General features: G+C 42.8%; 1 long non-coding RNA gene across 7 annotated transcripts in view; it reads left to right on the top strand.

Moving 5' to 3' along the window:
• The window catches only part of LOC105466161 (uncharacterized), a 94,387-nt gene extending 75,958 nt beyond the window's left edge, over positions 1–18,429 (top strand). For 5 of the 7 annotated variants that reach the window (XR_011607790.1, XR_011607791.1, XR_011607786.1 and 2 more), the window contains 2 exons: positions 12,005–12,105; positions 15,833–18,429. This is a non-coding gene — a long non-coding RNA (uncharacterized lncRNA). The remainder of the gene's footprint in view (positions 1–12,004; positions 12,106–15,832) is intronic. The other 2 variants (XR_011607788.1, XR_978007.2) reach the window with 1 other exon arrangement.
• The last annotated feature ends 1,762 nt before the right edge of the window (positions 18,430–20,191 follow it).

Genomic DNA, 20,191 nt, shown 5'->3' with positions numbered 1-20,191 from the left:
CCTGCAGAGGGCTTCAGAGGAAGCTGACGAGAAAAGGGATGTATCTGGGACATCAGGAAACAGTCTAATTGGGATCCTCCAGGAGAAGAGGTGAGAAGTCTAGAAGGCAAGTGTGAAGGAGGAATGGGTAGTAGAGGCTGCATGTTCTATCCCTGAATCCCTAACACATTTTTGGCCCTCAAAACATTTTTTATAAATGCAGACTTAGTTTTATTTATTTTTTTTTTTTTGCTTCTCTTACTAAGGCTTAACATACATATAGTAAAGTCCACAAATCTTTCTTTTCTTTTCTTTCTTTTTTCTTTTGTTTTGTTTTCTTTTCTTTTCTTCTAAGAGATGGGGTCTCCCTCTGTCACCCAGGCTGGAGTGCAGCGGCGCAATCATAGCTCACTGCAGCCTCAAACTTCTGGGCTCGAGGGCTTCTCCCGCCTCAGCCTCCCACGTAGCTGAGACTACAGGTGCACACCATCATGCTTGGCTAATTTTTAACTTTTTTTTTTCTTTTTTTTTTTTGATAGAGACAGGGTCTTGCTATGTTGTTCAGGCTGGTCTTGAACTCCTGGCTTCAAGTCATCCTCTTGCCACAGATGCCTGAGTTGCTGGGATTATAGGTGTGAGCCACTGAGGCCAGCCCAAAGCACACAAACCTGAAGTGGAAGTCTCAATGAATTTTTATAAATGTAACATAAGTAGTAATATGCAGCTTGACGAGACAAAAACACAGAGCGTTTCAAACACCCCAGAAGGCTCCCTCATGCTCCATCCAAGGCAATAGTCACCATACGCACAAGTGCTGCTCTTCTGATTCCTGTCACCTAGATTAGTTTGTTATTAAACTGCAGTAAATGGATTGCTGTGGCATGTACTTTAGGACATTCCTTCAGCAGCGCTGTACAGAAAGTACAGTGAGGAAAGCAGGAGATTCTTGCAAGAACAAGTGAGGAGATTATTGCAAAAGTAAGTGAGGAAAAGAGATTTTTGCAAGAGCCTCAGTGATATGTATTTCATTTCAAGGACTTTGAGCCGGAGTGGTGGCCATGAGAATGAGAAGGAGGCCACAGATGCTCTGGATGGCAGGGACACCTAGGTCCTCAGAGATAAAACTAAGGAAACCAGGGTGTATGCAGTCTGTGCACCATCTTCCAGGGCTCCAGCCTGCTCCCGGGCAGCATACGGTCATGAGAACCAGGTGTCTCCCAGACCACCTGGTACAGAATAAGCTCTCAGATGCACAGGAGGAAGCAGGACCCTTGGCTACAGAGCCACAACAGCTTCTACCACATTCCTCAGCGCTGTTCTCTAGAAGCTAATCTTCATTCACCAGTCGCTCCAGCAATTCTGAGAATGGAGACGCCCCAACCCTTCTGCAGCTGTAGGGATGTCCAGAGGTTTCAGGCACACGGTGCCTCTACAGGTTCCAGGTGATGGAGGAGTCAGATGGGGTGAAGGAGTAAACCAGAATGAATCAGGACCACTGAAGTCTGCCTAACCTGCTGTCATTACTAAGAGCACACCACTGAAGTGGACACTGGGGGTCTGGCAGATTGCTCCCCACAACCCCCAGGGAAAAAGCAATTCCGGAAAGCAATTGACAGAGCCATTCCGAGAGACTAGGACAAATTATTCCTAATCCCAGAGTTTCCACCCGGGTGAGGTCAAGGTTAAGTAGAAATCAGTAGTAGGGGGATAACCTTGAAAGGGAAGAAGAGAAGAGACCCAATGCTGTCTGGGGAGGGGCTGGGGGAGTCAGGGAGAAATATGGGAGTGAGGGAGATGCTGGAGGTAGCCATCCAGCCCCTTGCCCTAATTTTTATCCATTGGGTGCTGATTATATAGACGAATCCCAAGCCTTTGGGGGTACCACTGACTTCTTCCACCCCATTCCCTTAGAAATAGCTGCCTGGGGACCCAGGTGTGATCACCAAATTAATCCCCCTGTTATTTTCCTGTCTTGGAAGCAATTCGAGCTTCTTGCTCCTTCATGTCACATTGCAACTTTGTTAAGTGTTGAATCTTTAATTCTCTACATAAATCAGAGTCCTTTGTTGGAACAGGTGTGAGAAGAGCGATTCCAAAATCAAGTAAACAATGAAGAAACCTCCCTTTCCTCATTCATGGGCTGCCAGCATGTGCAGGAGGTGGGGCAGTGGTTGGGGTGGGGACAGGGTGAGGTGGGGGTGGGGGTGGCCCAGGAGGGAGAGTCCAACAGTCCCTCCCCTCCTGGAGCTCACCTTCCAGCTGGGGAGAGATGTAAACAAATGATTATCTGGAAGAGTGATAAATCGAGTGATGCAGGTGCAGTGGAAACCCTGGAGAGAGAGGGATTGATTTTGCAGAGGCAGCTGCAGAGGAGACACTGGAGCTGGGTCTTCTGGAACGAGTAGAAGTTCTCCCAAAGGGCATTCTAGGCAAAAGAAACCATGTGAGGCAAAAGGCAGGAGAGTGTGAGGAATGGCAAGTCTAGAGTGGGGATGGATGCGGTGAAGGAGAATAAGAGGCCACAGAGAAACGAGAGCTAAAGCGAGTTGGAAACCTGCAATGCCTCTGGTTTGTTTCCCAGCTCTGGGAGAGGGGAACATATCAAAGGTGTTTGTAGTTGGTAACAGGAGCCTCTGGGTGTGTAGAAGAGGCAACAGTCCAGGCAGGGTGGTGGGAGATCGTAGGCTAATTGGGCCTGCTCCTGGCAAAGGTGCAAACGGTTCGTGTCCCTTCCATTACTCTCTGGACTCCCTGCCCCCTCTGTTTTCCCTCTCCAGGTATCTTCATGCCTTTCCTCCTCCTGCTCATTACAAACCCCAACCACTGTGTCTGTTTGTGCCAAGCCAGGAGAGGTGATGGAGTTGCCTGCACTTGCCAGCCATGTACCAGGTGCCATGCTAAGCTGGTTGTTCTCTTACCACTTTTAATTCTTACAAGACCTCTGTGATGTTGGGAACTCATACTTATTTTACAGATAGACACTGCGGCTCAGAAATGTGCAGTAACATGCTCCAATTTGCACAGCCAGGCAAACCACAGTGGGAGCTGTGGTTCAGGCCCAAATTGTTCTGATTCTGGAGTCCTGGATCTTAACCCCCACACTGAGTTACTGTCCCCAACAGCATTGTGCCACCCAATCACATATCTGCGGTAAGAAAGTCCTCAATACCTCAAGCAGTAAATGAGACAGGGAGGCTGCAGGGGAAGGGGAAGGAAGACGGACATTCTCGGCAGGAGACCATCCATTCCTCACACAGGACTGGCCCAGGGCAGACTCAGGAGGGACAGTGCCATTTAGGGGCCCATGAAATGTTTTGATTCCTTTTTAAATTAAAAGAAAAAAATGTACTTTCAGGACAAAAAATGTTGTTCCTCTATAATACGAACATATATATACTTTAGGGAGGAAACATTCTCTAAGAAAAGTACCCAGGGCCCATGAGAGTCATTACGTGGTCCTGGCCTGCTTTTTCCCCTCTTCCTTCTGCCTTGTGCCACATTCATTGATACCATGAGTTCACTCTTCCTTCTGTACATGAACCGTCTTCCCTTTCCCTCTGTGATGCTCAGCTCAGGCCATTCTGAGACCATTACAGTAGCCTCTTATCTGGTGGCCCTGCCTTCACTTTCTCTCTCTTTTTCCAGCCTTCTCCCAGCTTGCAGTGTTCTTTGATCTGTTCTTATTCTATATTTTTACAATATTATATTTATTCTCATGATTGTGTGTGTGTCCCATGTTAAGTCAGAGGGTTTGGAGTTGTCAGTGTTCCTTCATGGTAAAGACCACCCACTTTAAAAAAAAAATATTAAAATCGATAGGATATACATGACATGAAGTTTATCATTGTAACCATGCTGAATGGTTAAACGGTATTAAGTAAATTTCTAATGTTGTATAACCCTCACCACTATCTGTTTTCAAAATTTTTTCATCACTGGAAACTGAAACTCTGTGGCCGTTAAATAATAAGCCTGCATTGTCCCTTCCCCCAGCCCCTGATTACCAACATTCTACTTTCTGTCTCTAGGAACTTGCCTATTCTAGGTGCCTCATGTAAGTGGACTCATATAGTACTTGTCCTTTTGTGACTGGCTTATTTCACCTCACATAATGTCTTTGAGGTTCATCCATGTTGTTGTGTGTGCCAGGACTTCATTTCTTTTGTGCCTGAATGATACTCTGTCACATGTGTATAACATGTATCCATTCATCAGTCTACAGACACTTGGGCTGTTTCCCCCATATTGTTATTGTGAATCATGCCAGTGTGAACATTGGTGTACAAGTATCTGAGTGGCTGCTTTTAATTCTTTTGGGTCCATACCTAGAAGTGGAATTGCTAGGTGATATGGTAATTTTGTTCAATTTTTTAAGGAACCACCAAACGGCAAACCCACTTTTTCCATGTGTGATGGACGAAGCTGCCCTAGAGTCTACTTCCAAAGCGTGGCTCTGAGATTCAATGACTGTAAACAGTTGTCCAAACGTACTACACCATGCATGTTAAGACTGAATTTCACTCTATTACAACTCAATGAACTAGACTTTTACAACATAGGTTTCTTTTCTGGGAGGAGGGATTCCTAAGGAGAGGCTTGAGATGGATACAGCAAAGGGGGAATTGTGGAAAGTGTGAGAATTTCTGAAGGGAGGGGGAGAAGAAATGAATGAGCAACCTCACAATCTTGCTTAGATAAACCTAGCTGCATATTATAATTGTTAGCTCTGGTGAGCATAGTTTGTGCAATTGAATTGTCATTCTGCTTTTTGTTTGCTTTTGATTCAGCAACATGCATTTATCATGGGCCTTCTGTGTGGCATTTAACAGCCCCCTTTGTCTCAAGTGACACACACAGAATGAAAATGTTAATAAAAAATAAGTTGTCACTTTAAAATATGCAAGTAAATGGAAAGACAGTCCATGTTCATGAATTGGGAAGAGTTAATATTGTTAAGATGTCAGTGCTACTCAAAGCAATCTGCAGATTCAATGCAATCTCTGTCAAAATCCCAAGGATTATTTTTGCAGAAATAGAAAAATTCCTCCTTAAATTCATATGGAATCTCAGGGACCTCAAATAGCCAAAACAATTTTGAAGACGAAGAATAAAATTGGAGGTCTCACATTTTTTGAATTCAAAACTATAATAGAACGTGGGCCAGGCATGGTGGCTCATGCCTGTAATCCCAGGACTTTGGGGGGCCAATGCGGGTGGATTATCTGAGGTCAGGAGTTCAAGACCAGCCTGGGCAACATGGTGAAACCCCATCTCTACTAAAAATACAAAATTAGCTGGGCGTGGTGGTGTGGACTTGTAGTCTTAGCTACTCGGGGGGCTGAAGTGGGAGAATCACTTGAGCCTGTGGGGCAGAGGCTGCAGTGAGCCAAGATTGCGCCACTGCACTCCAGCCTGTGCGACAGAGTGAGACTCTGTCTCAAAAACAAAGAAACAAACAAAGAAACAAACAAAACTTTGTAGAATAAAGCTACAGTAATCAAAACTTACTGCAAAGCTACTGTAATCAAAACAGTGTGGAACTGGCATAAAGACAGATGTATAGACCAATAGAATAGGATAGAAAGTCCATAAATAAACCCTTGCATATATGAATAAATTATTTTCAGCAAGGATGCCATAGCCATTCAATAGGGAAAGGATAGTACTTTCAACAAATGATGTTGGGAAAACTGGATAACCCACATGCAAAAAGAACAAAGTTGGATCTTTGCCTTACACTGGGTACAAGAATTAACTCAAAGTGGATCAAAGACCTAAATGTAAGAGCTAAAACTATAGCTCTTAGAAGAAACATAAAGTTTCATGACATTGGATTTGGCAATGACTTCTTAGATATGACACCAAAGGCATAGGTAAAAAAAGAAAAAATAGATAAGTTAGACTTCATCAAAATAAAAAACTTTTGTGCATCAGTTAACCCAACTGTCCATCAATGAATGAATGAATAAAGAAAATGTGGTCTATATACATAATGAAATACTATTCAGCCATAAAAACGAATGAAATCAAGTCATTTGCAGCAACATGGATGGAAATAGAGGCCATTATGTTAAGTAAAATAAGCCAGAAACAGAAAGACAAATATCACGTGTTCTCATTCATGTGTGGGTGCTGAAAAAGTTGATCTCATGGAGATAGACAGTAGAATAATAGATACCAGAGGCTGTGAAGGGTGTGTGGGTGGGGGAAGAGATGAAGAGAGGTTACTTAACATACAGTTAGAAGGAATAAGTTCTAATGTTTGATAGTAGAATAGGGTGACTATAGTTAACAATAATGTATTGCATATTTCAAAATAGCTAGAAGAGAGGACTTGAAATGTTGACTTGATCATTACACACTCTATACATGTAACAAAATATCACATGTACCTCAAAATATATATAAATATTATGTGTCAATAAAAAATACATATAAGGCAAATCTAAGCAAAAAATCCCCGACCAAACAAAAAACATTTGTGCATCAAAGGACACTATCAACAGAGTGAAAAGGTAATCCATAGAATGGGAAAAATATTTACAAATCAATACCTAATAGGGATTGATATCCAGAATATACAAAGAACTCTTACAACTCAGTAACAATAGAACAACCTAATTAAAATTGGGCAAAGGACTTGAATAGACATTTCTCCAAAGAAGACATACACATGGCTACTAAGCACATGAAAAATGCTTAAAATCACTCATTAGGGAAATGCAAATCAAAACTGTAATAAGACACTACTTCACTCCCATTAGGATGACAATACCAAGAGAAAAAAAAAAACAGAAAATAACAAGTGTTATTGAAGATGTGGAGAAACTGGAACCCTTGTACATTGCTAATGGGAAGGTAAAATGGTGCAGCCACTGTGGAAAATGGTATGAGGAGTCCTCAAAAGATTAGACATAAAATTATCATACGATTCAGCAATTCCACTTTTTGGTATAGACCAAAGTAAAAGCAGGGACTCAAGCAGATATTTGTACACCGATGTTCATGGCAGTATTGTTAACCAAGCAGTAGAAACACCCCAAGTGTTATAAACAGATGAACAAATTGTGGCATATACGTGCAATTGGATATTATTCGGTCTTACGAAGGAAACAATTCTGATGCGTGCTACAACATGAATAAATTTTGAAGATATTATGCTGAGTGAAATAAGCCACAAAGGGACAAAATTTGTATTTCATATACACTTATTTGAAGCATTTAGAGTAGTCAAATTCAGTGACAGAAAGTGGAATGGTAGTTGTCAGGGGCTTGGGAAGCAGAGAATGGGGAGTTTCAGTTGACAAAGATGACAAAGCTCTGGAGGTGAATGGTAGTGATGGTGACACAACCATGTGAATGTACGTAATGCTAGTGAATTGTACACTTAAAAATGGTTGATGACGGGGCATGGTGGCTCACGCCTGTAATCCCGGCACTTTGGGAGGCTGAGGCAGGTGAATCACGAGATCAGGAGTTTGAGGCCAGCCTGGCCAACATGTGAAACCCTGTCTCTACTAAAAATACAAAAATTAGCTGGGTGTGGTGGCTCGCACCTGTAATCCCAGCTGCTCAGGAGGCTGAGGCAGAAGAATCTCGTGAACCCAGGGGCAGAGGTTGCAGTGAGCCAAGATCTTGCCCTCGCACTCTAGCCTGGGTGACAGAGGGAGACTCCATCTCAACAAAAAGGAAAAAAAAATGATTAATATGGTAAACTTTATGTTATGTATGTTTTAACACACACACACACACACACACACACGCCTGAAAACAATACTACTACTCCACTCTTGATTTTTTTTTTTTTTGGAGATGGAGTCTTATTCTTGTCACCCAGGCTGAAGTGCAGTAGTGTGATCTCAACTCACTGCAACTTCCAACACCCAGGTTCAAGCTTCGAGCGGCTGGGATTACAGGCGTCCACCACCACACCTGGCTATTGTTTGTACTTTTAGTAGAGACGGGGTTTCACCTTGTTGGCCAGGCTGGTCTCAAACTCCTGACCTCAGGTGATCCACCCACCTCGGCCTCCCAAAGTGTTGGGATTACAGGTATGAGCCACCGCGCCCGGCCCAGGAATCTCTTTAAACCTTCAACCCAAACTCTCTGACATCTGGCTTCTGCTCTCCTTCCCAGGACTGTGTTAACTTCTAATATAATCTCCCACCCAAACCTCTGGCTACATTGTTTAATTCATTCTCATATTTCCCTCATCTGTCCTCCTTTGCTCTTCTGCATTTCCTAAAATTGTTCCTGTTACCTGGAATGACCTCCCCTCTTCTCCATCTCCACCTTTAAAATCCTACCTATTCTTCAAGAGTAAACGTTACTTCCTTCAGGAATCCAGTCCTGACCTCGGTACCTCTGTTTCGATACTTTTCACTATGGGCTTTGTCTTAGAGTGATACTTTCACATTTTTATCTCCCTTAATAATAAATTGGAAGCACTCTGAATTATATATATATATTTAAACCAGCCACAGAATTTAGCTTGTAGTAATGAAAAAAAAAAAGTTTATCAAATGAATTAAGCTTTCTTCACAAAAGCAGTTCCCACTGGGAAAACTGAGAAAACTTTGGTCCATTTTGATCTTTGACCAAGAATTTCAAAGAGAATTGAAAACTTTAGATAAAACTTGCAATTTACTATGCCAACATTTTATCTGTCCCAGCTGCCATGGGTGAACAAAATGACACTCAATCAGGAAAATTTGTCTGCAGATGCATTTCTTAAGGTTGTTTTTTTTTTTTTTCTTGAACTGAGATGGAAGTGTCATGTGATGTAATGTGTAATGAGCAGTTCTTCTGAAAACTATATTTTGATTATTCATAACTGCTTTAGACGTACTAGGTAAACCCCCCTGAAAGCCGATGCAGAATGTGTGCAGATGGGAAAGCAGTTAGTCATTTGCTTACTGCTCGGCTTTGAAAGCGATGCCTCTGCTCACGCAAAGGATCAGTTTAATAAATTCAACTCCAGGCAGTCAGGTGTGATGGGGGTCGTTATGTAAGATAGAAGCTGAATATTCAGAGCTCAGATCATGGGGAAGCAGGCCTCAGGTCTTCTCATGTGAAATAGACGTCTTTTGTAAGAACATTTTCCAGAAACAAAATTAGGAAAAAGTACTTTTGAAAAAGTGAATTAGGAAGCAGCTGTTAACTCCTAGAAAGCAGTGACTTGGAGGGGCAGGGAGGCCAACATGATCCTGGGGAATAGCTAATAGTTGGAGCCTAGGTAACCACCAATGACTACTTAACTGAATTCTCTATCAAGTCCAGCCTTCCAAGAGGTATTGTTTTAGGATGAACTCAAGTGGAAACAGTGCACTGGAAGAAAAAACATTAGAATTAGTGCAAACCAAAATATATTTTTAAAAAATGACCGGAATGCAACATAGGTACAGAAAAGTGCACAAAACACACACATTATAAAATTAACACACCTGTGTGAGCAGCACTCAGCTCAAGAAGACAGTGGTACCAGCACCCTGCAGCCCTCTCATGCCTCCTCCCTCCTTGCCAAAGCTAATCTCTCTCCTCACTTCTGACAGCATATTTTGAACTTTATATAAAGTATGTAAAAATATTAACAATTAAATTAAGTTCAATGTGAATAATAAGAACATTTTCACATGTGCCCATCCACCAGTCATTTTGAGGGAGGAGACTGAGAAGAGAAGCAGAGAGATGACTACCACATCTCTACAGACTCACCAGTGATGCTATTGTTGGGATGTTAGTAAGTGTTAGTAATTACACCAGCACAAGCCACCAAATCTATTAATTTTTTTGAGTTGGTGGATGAATCACTTACTCCTTCCTTTCAGGCTGACAAAGCAGAATGCTGAAGTCCCCTTCGGGTTTAGCATGTGGATGCCAAAACCTAGCAGATTCTGGAGCTTTGAAATACTGCCAACAAGATAGGCTGTAAGGAGCTAATTCAGTTTGATGGGTCCAATCAGAGCATCCTTCCAAATGCATAAAGTCCACGTGTTTACAGAACTAGAGGGACCCATGAAGGAGGCAGGGGTTAACATCTGAGCAAATAGGGGATCTGTTAGCAGAAGTGGGGAAAGATGGCAACTGGGGAGGAACCAACAGTGTCTGCCATAGTCTCATTGTCATGACTATCATCACATGAGCACAGTGACAACAGAGAGCCCACAAAAGGACATCCTCTGTTTATTTCAGTTCTCTCCCAACTCCAGGGTGGGGTAGGTGTGCATTAGTTTCTTAAAGCTGCTGCGACAAAGTGTCACATATTGGGAGGCTAGAAGTCCGAAGTCAAGATGTCTTCAGGGCCTTCCTTGTAGGGGAGACACCTTCCTTGTAGGGGAGACACCTTCCTTGTAGGGGAGACACCTTCCTTGTAGAGGAGACACCTTCCTTGTAGGGGAGACACCTTCCTTGTAGGGGAGATACCTTCCCTGTAGGGGAGACACCTTCCTTGTAGGGGAGATACCTTCCCTGTAGGGGAGACACCTTCCTTGTAGGGGAGATACCTTCCTTGTAGGGGAGACACCTTCCTTGTAGGGGAGGCACTTTCCTTGCCTCTTCCTAGCCTTTTTTGGCTTGCGGCTGCAGCATCTCAATGCCTCGCGTGACATCTTTCCTCATGTGTCTGCCTGCTCCATATTCCTTCTCCTTTTCTTATAAGGACACCAATCATTGCATTAAGGGATGTCTTAGTCCAGTAGAACGTCATCTCATCTTAACTGTACTAATTACATCCACAACGACCTATCTTCAAATAAGGTCACATTCTGAGGAGTTAGGACTTCAAACAGGGGATCATGGGAGGCTTTTCCTCCATCCCAGCTTCGGGGGCTACAGAGTTAGAACTGGAAACTGGCCTCGAACAAATACTTGTTTTTAACCTCCAGGCTTTGAAATTTCACTCAAAAGTTTATAAGAGGTGGCTGGGTGTGGTGGCTCACACCTGTAATCCCAGCACTTGGGAGGCCAAGGCAGATGGATCACCTGAGGTCAGTAGTTTGAGCCCAGCCTGACCAACATGGTGAAACCCTGTCTCTACTAAAAATACGAAAATTAGCTGGGCATGGTGGCACACACCTGTAATCCCAGATGCTTGGGAGGCTGAGGCAGGAAAATCTCTTGAACCTGGGAGGCGGAGGTTGCAGTGAGCCAAGATTGTGCCATTGCACTCCAGCCTGGGCAACAAGCGAGGCTCCATCTAAAAAAAAAAAAAAAAAAGTTTATAAGAGGCATAATTAGGAGCAGCAAGAAAGCAGTGTGGTTAAAATGTATAGCTCTCTTGGTTGGGAGCCATCTCAGAGCTGGGTGGGAATCCAGTTTTGATGTTACTAGTTATGTAACACTGTAGTTTCCTCTCTGTAAGATCAGAATCGTAGGGATTGGAAATAAGTATTAAAAAGACAATTTATGCTGACCTCTGCCCTTGGCCTATAGTAGGCTCTCAACACTGAGCACATCCTTATGCCTCAGTTTTCTCAAAGGCGTAAAAAGCAGGAGGTATCTTTTCATGCAAGATATTGCTTGCAATCTTGACTAGATGGAATTTTGTTTCTCATCAGATTTTTTTTCAGTCTTCTTTCATCCTATCATTTTGGGGATGCTTAATTTTCCCCTCCATACAAATGTAGAGTTCTTATATTTTCTTTGGCCATGTTTTTCTGACTTCAAACTTATATCCAACAAATGATTTAGGGACTCTTTTTAGCTCAATATTACCTTGGTTTTGCAAGTTTTATGGAGTTGAAGCTGTCCCGATAAAAGTCAAATCTCCAAGGTTGGAGTTAAGCAGGGACAAAGATTTGTATAGAAAATTTCAGCATACGTTTGAAGCAAAGACCAGAGGAAAAGCTCTAAACTAATATGTGCATTGATTCCATAGTATAGCTTGTGGAATCTAATTATGATAACCACTGCTTACTGAGCAGTTAATATGCACCAAATGTTATTCTAAAGATTGTACATATTTTAGTTTATTTGCTTTTCACAACAACTCTAAGAATGAGGTTTGCTTCTTATCCCCGTTGTACAGATGAGAAAACCAAGGCACAGAGAGATTATGAAACATGTCCAGCACCACATGCCTGGCAGAGTCATCATTCCAACCAAGGCACTCTGATTTTCAGGGCCCATGTGAGTAACTATTCTGTTATCCTAGTGTTTAAACTGGCAAGCTGATGGTGAGTCTGTTGGGATCTGGTCACAGGCCAACCACCCAGCTTCTGTGCCCTGTTGGTCTGTCTATAGCATGACTCTGCAAGGTCAGCTGACCTCCTCCACACTGCAGTCCGCATGCCATCCATGTTCAACCTGGTGATGTCTTGCTCAGATTCCTTCTTTCTGCCAGAAGACTCCAGCTATGTGGGTTCAGATTACTTGCTAAATTGTCTCTGTGAGAAAGTAAGCTGGCTTTGCATGGCCTAGGAGGTAAATGAGCATTGCCAATAATGAGTGTCAGTAAGGTCAGCCTCACTAATTACAGACGAACCAGAGCTCAGCGTGGCAGATGGAATAATCTAGGATTAATGTCAATGAGTGAATGCATGAATACACCCCCCAGACATCTATAAGGGCCTACTATGTGCCAGTTATTGAAGTCTAGGAGCTCCCAGGGCAGTTCAGACAACTGCAGAAGTAAGTAAAGAAATCACAAGGAAACGACGCCTCCGTAGAGGTTTGGAGAGAATATCACAGAAGTACAGAGAGGAGAGATCATCATTTCCTGAGGAAGTCAGGAAAATATAGCCAACCTTTCAGCTGCCTAGCAGAATGCCCAAGTCTCCATCAGGCAGGAGGACAGGCCCACCAGGCAGAGAAGAGAATGGCATATTTCTCAGAGGGCATCCTTGAACCTCATTTCAGAATCACACAGGGTGCTTATTAAAGAAGCAGATTCCCAGCCTCCACTTCAGACTTTTAAATATGCATCTTTGGGGGTGTGGTCCAAGAATCATCATTTTAAATGAGGCTAAAATTTCAGTAGAGCAGTGTTGTGCTGTATGAAAGCCAGGGTTTTGACAATGATTCTCCTGCCCAGGTTTGGGATAGGGAGATAGAATGCTTAGAATAGAGAGTGCAGAGATAGAAAATGGCAAGAAATTATACTTTAAGAGTAGCTTGAGGCCAGATTTTGAAAATCTCCAAATAAAGACATTGGGCTTTACCTTGTAAGCCACAGGGAACCGGGAAGTTATAGAAGCAAGGTTGTGACATGATCATATCCTTAGTTTGGAGTGGGTGAGAGGAGATAAGACAGTCACAGCCATTAACAGGCTCTCGGGGTAGCCCAAGGGAGAGATGACAGAATGGCTGACCAAGGCAGGCACAGTTCCTTTTGTTACAAAGATAGTTATAAGCATGTTGCAGAAAACAGAAGACATGAAATTTTCCCATGGTTTACCAGCATATTAGGTGACTTGCACATAGTCAATTATTAATAAATATTTGAGGGATGAGTAACTACTTAGTGTCACTATGTGCCAACCGTGTGCTGAATATTTTACATAAACTACCTTACTTAATCCTCACAACATGGCCAGATAGCTATTACACTTTAGAGATGAGAAAAATGAAGTCTTGGAGAAATTAAGCAACTCGCCCAAGGTCAGAAAGCTAATAAGTGGCAGAGTTGAGTTGCAAATGCAGACAATCTGATGCCAGAGTTCATGCACTGAGCCATAATGCCACACGGCCTTACCAGGGAACAAGGCCATTTCCTTGAGATTCGTCTTACATGCAAATATTTTTACATATTTATCATCATTATCCATAATGTTTCAAATCTTATACCCAAAACATTTTGCCACATCATAAAATGTTTTCATAAGCCTAATTTTAAATATATGCATGCTCATCTACTGAATGGATATAGATTGCAAATGTACTCAGCTATTATCTTCATTGTTGGTATTTGGTTGTTCCTAGGTTTCACTAGCATAAGTAATACAGTCACAAACATTTTCATGCTGATAATACTTTTTATATCTAGTTATTTCCATAGACTAGATTCCTAGAAACAGAATTGCCACTGGATTTAAGGCCTCATGGAATTTTTGAACCCTTGATTCATGTTACCAAATTACACTTTGTAAATGTTTTTACAATTCGCAGTCACTATGCATCAGGTAGCCACATGCAAAGCGTGAGAGTATCAATTCAGTCCGCCTTGACTTGCATTACACTTTATATTCAAATATTACCCTTATTTAGAAGGTTTAAAATGACAAATTATGTCTAATTGTAATCTGCATTCATTTGATTGTATATTTTCCCATATTTTTCTGACTAATTACATTTCCTCTTTGTGAATTCATCTGCTTATGCAGTTTACCTATTTATCTTCTAGAGGATTTTTTAAAGTCCTTTTCCAGGTAGACTATGCAGATTTGGGGAACACATTATGGGTGAGGGGATGAGGGAGATGGGACAGTCAAGATTTGAGGAAGTCTTTACCACTGACTGCTAAAATGGCCAAATGCTTTCTCAAGTTCAGAATCTACTTAATTAAAATATCTGAGGAGATGACAAAACATCCTCCCTTTTCTCAGCTCACATTATGCTTCACCAATTAAACAATTGGTACACAGCAAAATTTACTTATTTTTTGTTGAGACGAGTCTTGGTCTGTCACGCAGGCTGGAGTGCAGTGGTGCAATCTCAGCTAACTGCAACCTCCACCTCCCGGGTTCAAGCAATTCTCTACCTCAGCCTCCAAGTGGCTGGGATTACAGGCACCCGCCACCACGCCCGGCTAATGTTTTTGTATTTTTAGTAGAGATGAGGTTTCACCATCTTGGCCAGGCTGGTCTTGAACTCCTGACCTCGGCCTCCCAAAGTGCTGGGATTACAGGCATGATCCACCGCGCCCGGCCGGTACACATAAACATTTATACCCACAGTGTCCACTTTCTTTTGGGAAAACACAGTATTGGTGAGCGTGTGTGCAGAAATCCAACTAAAAGACCTGAGTTATAGAATGGATGCACTTCATTATGTTTCAATTTTCAGAACAAAGCATAATTAGTGTTTCCCCAAAGTGATTTGCCTACAACAGTGGTGTTGATGTAGGTGGTACCTGGATGAATACTGTTTATTTTAGTAGTTATCTATTTATTTTAATATAGATTAGGAAATATATATCCTGCCTCAGTCTGTGTGACTTCACAGATAAGACTGCAAAGAATGGCCCAAAGGTTAAAAAAAAAAGAGCATGAGTCAGTTGAAAGAGGCCAATAACCATGCAAGTGGTAGAACTTGATTAGAACAAAAAGCACAAAGTTGGCAAACCGGTCACTGAATTTTGGGGAGCACAGCTTTCCACCATCAACACACTGCATGCCAGATGCCATGCTCGGTACCAAGGATGCAGAGGTAAAGGGACAAGCGTCTTCCTCTAAGAGTTCACAGTCAAAGCCAGGGAGAAGGACATGTAAACTGGTAAATGATGGAAGTCTGTACCAATGGGGACAAGGGGTGTGCACTGAACAGCCAGAAAAATCACAGACAATAACAATGAGATAGGATGAAACCTAACAGCAGAGGCCGTACAATGGCATATTACAGATATCCTTCTGCTTATTTTCTTTCACAATGTTCATGCCTAACAGGACGAAACTAAATTCCTTCCCTCCCTTCCTTCCTTCCTCCCTCCCTCCCTTCCTTCCTTCCTTCCCCTATCTTTTCTTCCCTTTTCTTCCTTCCTTTCCCTTCCCCTATCTTTTCTTCCCTTTTCTTCCTTCCTTTCCCTTCTTGCCTTCTTGCCTCCTTCCCTCCCTCCCTTATGTCCTTTCTTCCTTCTTCCCCTCCTTCCATTTTTCCTTCTTCTCCTTCTTATTCTCTCACTCCACCCCTCTAATTCCAGGTTTGTTTTACTTGCCACCAAACTGCCTGCCCACAACATGAGGCACTCAGGACATCCAGGTGTGTGCCGCAGGGCATCAGGGAGATAAATTATGCGTATGTGCCTGGGACAACAGCCTCAACTGGTAAATCAAGTCTGTTCTTCTTACCCTGATGATTTCCTTTTTAAAATTCATCTTGGAGGAAGTTGTGTGACATTTATTTTCCACCCTGGGCTCCTAGCTCACTCAGCTTTGAATAACAACTGGCTACGTTGAGGACTGTAAGCCGGGCTGACGACCGTGGGGAATGGGAAAGGAAAATATTTCTGGTGATGGCTCACCAGTTACAGTTGGCAAAGCAACCTTGAGAGGATTAAAGTGACCCTTAGAGGATGCGTGAAATGTATTGTTATCATCATCCCCGAAGAGGTGTGGCACCTGCTATGAGCAAGCTCTCATGTAAAGTGCCCTGGGAATAAAACACAGGTACAAAAGTCTCTGCCCTTGAGGACCATACAAAAAGACTGGCTGGAGAAATAATGATGTCTATGAGAGCGATAGCCCTAACCAAGGGAACATATGATAAATGCACAGGAGATAGATAGAAGAAAGCTCACTTCTGACGAGGGAGATATGGGAAAAAGAGGTTTGAGCTTCCCCAGTCTCTCTTGACTGACTGTGTGAATGAATCAATCTGTAAATGGCCCTTGAGGGATCTCCGGAAAAGATTTCAACAGGTACAGAGGAGAAATCAGGTACAGGGAATATAGTTAGAAGGGAGAAAGATAGGGTGGGGAGGGAAAAACCCGAGATGTGAAGAATAGAAAGCACATGTTTTATTTGGAGAGAGGAAGTGCTTGAGCACACACGTAGACAAAACTATGGTGGAGGGCTCATTTAGGGAGCTAGTGGATGGAAAGCCTGGAAGGTAGATTAAATGACCCATCTCAAGGGTCATGGGGAGCCATTGGCATTTTGTTAGATTAGTAAGAGTGACACCCCATTTGTTCTTTGGGAATATTATTGTGGTAGAGCATGGGTTGGTGGAGGAAGAAATTAGAGATAGGAAACCAGTTGGGCAGCTATTGCAATAGCCAGGCAAAGGCTAATGAAGGCCTGATAAGGGCTGTGGTGATGAGAATGGGAGAGAAGCAAAGCATGAAAGAGGCATTTTGGAAATACAATGGCCATAGCCTGGCAGCTAGTTGGATATAGAAGGCCAGAGAGAGAACTGGAAGATGACCAGTTGGAGGTGCCACCAACCAAGGCTGAGTTGCTGGTTTTGAGGGAATGTCTGGAAGTCTCCTTCATGTATGCATGGGTTTAGGCAAAATGAAACCTGTTTTTATGGAACCATTCATCCCTGGCTATACCTGGAAGAATAGGGGTGTTGATGCAACTATTGACATCAGGTAGAATTACGATTTCAGGGAACAAACACATTTTAGGAACTGCTAGGGTAGAGGCTGTGGGGTCTGTCTCAGGACTAACATTCTCTGCTATTTTCAGAGAATCATACAGCTGCAATTTTCTTATAATAAGAGACTCAGAGACCTTAGGAAGGAAGGCTTGGAAGAGTGCTTAGCACACCACTCGGCATCACTATTAAGACTTGAGAAATGAGCGCTTGCACCACTTTCACTCTTGTGCTTGCCAACTCCCTGCCCAGGGCCCTCTGATTTTGCAGATTCTTTTCCTGGAGGGGTTCACTAAAGCCACAGTCAAGAATTTACCACACTTGTGGCCCTTGTCTCAGGGCCCTGATCTCTGTTAGATGGCGGCTAGCTAAGCAGTTCAGTCATTACTTCCCTCTTCAACAAATAGTCATTGGTTGCCAACCAAGGCCAGGCCCTGTTCTAGGCACACTTTACTGCTGAGATTCTTGCAGCAAACCAAACAGACAGAATCCCTGCCCTCATAGATCAGCATTCTAGGAGTGGAAGCAACCCTCCAATAAAATAATAAGCAAAAGATATGTTCGACAGTGGTAAGTGTTGTGGAGGAAAATAAAACAAGGAAGGAGGCTAGGAATTGTTGGGTGAGGAAGCTGCTTAAATAGGGTGGTTAGGACAGCTTCACTAAGAAGATGACATTTGAAGAAAGACTTGAAAAAGAGGAGGAGGTGAGCCATGTCTTTACCGAGGAAGAGCGTTCCAGTTGGAGGGAACAGCAAATGCAAAAACCCTGAGTTGGGGCTCATGCCTGGTGCATTCGAACAGTTGCAAAGACGCCAGCAGGGATGGAGCAGAAGGAAGGAGAGAATGTAGAGCAGGAGACCTGGAAAGTGATGCAAGGCCTTGTTCAAATGGACGTCCTGTCTTGGTAACCACATCCTATCTAGGATCTTCTGAAGATGGTGCCTGAATCCTATACAGTGGCCCTAAAGGATGGAATTTGGAAAGTGATATATTTGACCATCTTTTACTTTTGGGCAGGGCTTGCTCTGCAAAGAGTCAAGTGAATGTCCAAGCACAGGAAGGAAGAAAGGTTTCTGGACAGAAAACATCAAAGCTCTTGTTCCATTTGGTAGAGCTGACACCGTGATGGCGCCTCCCCGCCTGTGCTATTGTGGCTGGCAGGAGGCCTGGGTCTTCCTAGCAGCCTCCTCAAAGCTGATTCATATCAGTATTACTCAACATGTATAGATTCTAAAATAAAAAAAAATAAAAATTACTCTAAAAAAGTATCCATGTTCTTTAACTTCTTACATCAGAAGTTGCATTTAGTTTACAGCTTCATTTCTTTCTTTTTTTTTTTCAACACCAAACTGCAAGGTAGGGCTGGGAAGAAGAAAACCACGCAGGCTAAAGTCCCTCAAATTCTATATTTAAATTCCATCTCCATGGCAGCATGACAGCCTCCTGACCATGTGGAACTGTCACAAGTTTTGAAGAATAGCTTTAGAGATATAATTCCCCACTTATCTAAAAGCTGCATTCGTTTAATGAAGAGGTTTATTATATCTCCCCACAGCTATTGACCATCAAATTGAGGAGGGGGGTGTTTTCTTTTATTTCTCTGAACTGGGCAACTCACTGCCTCGTTCTGGCTGAGTGCCTAAATGCTTACAAGAGCAGAGACAAACACAGGAAGGGGGAGGGGGTGGAACGGGACAGAAGGCCTTGCCCATGGTGGAGTCATATGAACTTGTAGATCAAAAGAGCAGTCCTGGCTTTAAAAGACTGTGGCACTATTCATGAACCCGGTGACTGCCCAAGAAGGAATACAACTACTTGTTGTCACCAAAAGATAAAAAGCTGCAGCTGGCTCCCCCATCCCCCATCCCCAATCCAACTTAGATGCCCCTGCAAGGAAGGTGGAGACTTTGACTCCACTTGTTCTCATTAATTGCTGATAAATGACAGACACATAAAATAGAACCAACAAAAGGAAGTTGGCAAAGAGTGGCATGAGTAGTTTCCTTTTAGAGAATGCTCTCAGACCTGAAATTCTCTCAATTTTACACCATATGGTTAGTGATAAGGTGTCCTGGCCCTTTACCTTAATGCAACTGAATTTTAGCAGAGAATGTTAGTTCTGGGACTGACCCCAGTGTCTCTACTCTAGCAATTCCCAAAGTGTGTTTGTTCCCTGGAATCCTAATTTCACCTGGTATCAATAGATACTGTGTGGTGGGAAAAGGGGAGGCTTCTTAGTCAAAAGAATGTTGAGAAATGCTACATTTAAATAATACTGAACAAGTTTTCTTTACTGCAAGACTCTCCAGAACTTTTAACATTCCTAATGGCAAAAATCATACCCATTTCCCAAGTTTGGGCCACCCAACCAATAGAACCAGAGACAAATGACTTGGACTCCCAAGGCTTTTTTCATTTGGCTGAAGAAATACAGAGCATTGAGAAAAATTGAAAACAGCGGTATTTATGAGCCATTTTGGTAAAGAAAAGAGCAAATATCAGATCCAAAAAGTCAGGAGGTCAGGTTTGAGTCAGTCCCAGGAACCTAAATGGAAGACCAAGATCGGGGCAGGCAAAGCAACAAAACCATAGAAGCCAAGGATGTGCATAGGAAATACATTCATTCTTTCATTCATTCAACAAATCCTTACTGAATGTCTATAAAATGCTAGGCACCATTCTGGGCATTGGGAATACAAAGGTAACAAAGGCATGTTCATTGAAGGCTGCTCCTGGGTGTGCTCACCTGGATCTCTCTCTAGGTGCTTTTAATGTACTCCCTCCCCGCTTAGGTAGCTGGTCCCCTTCACCTTTGGTAAGGTCTAGGTTCTGCAGGGATCCAGCTGGGCATTGGAGCATGTACTTCCTAGATGATGGGAGAAAGCGGCAGAGGTGAGGAGGGCAGGACTAGGGAAGAAATGTTTGTGCTTTCTGCTGTATTTCTGCAAATCTGAGAGGCAA

This window comes from Macaca nemestrina, chromosome 9 (genome assembly GCF_043159975.1).
Source record: "Macaca nemestrina isolate mMacNem1 chromosome 9, mMacNem.hap1, whole genome shotgun sequence".
NCBI classification, from domain to species: Eukaryota; Metazoa; Chordata; class Mammalia; order Primates; family Cercopithecidae; genus Macaca; species Macaca nemestrina.
Note: the sequence above shows the minus strand (reverse complement) of the source record. Positions and strands in the feature narration are given on the sequence as shown.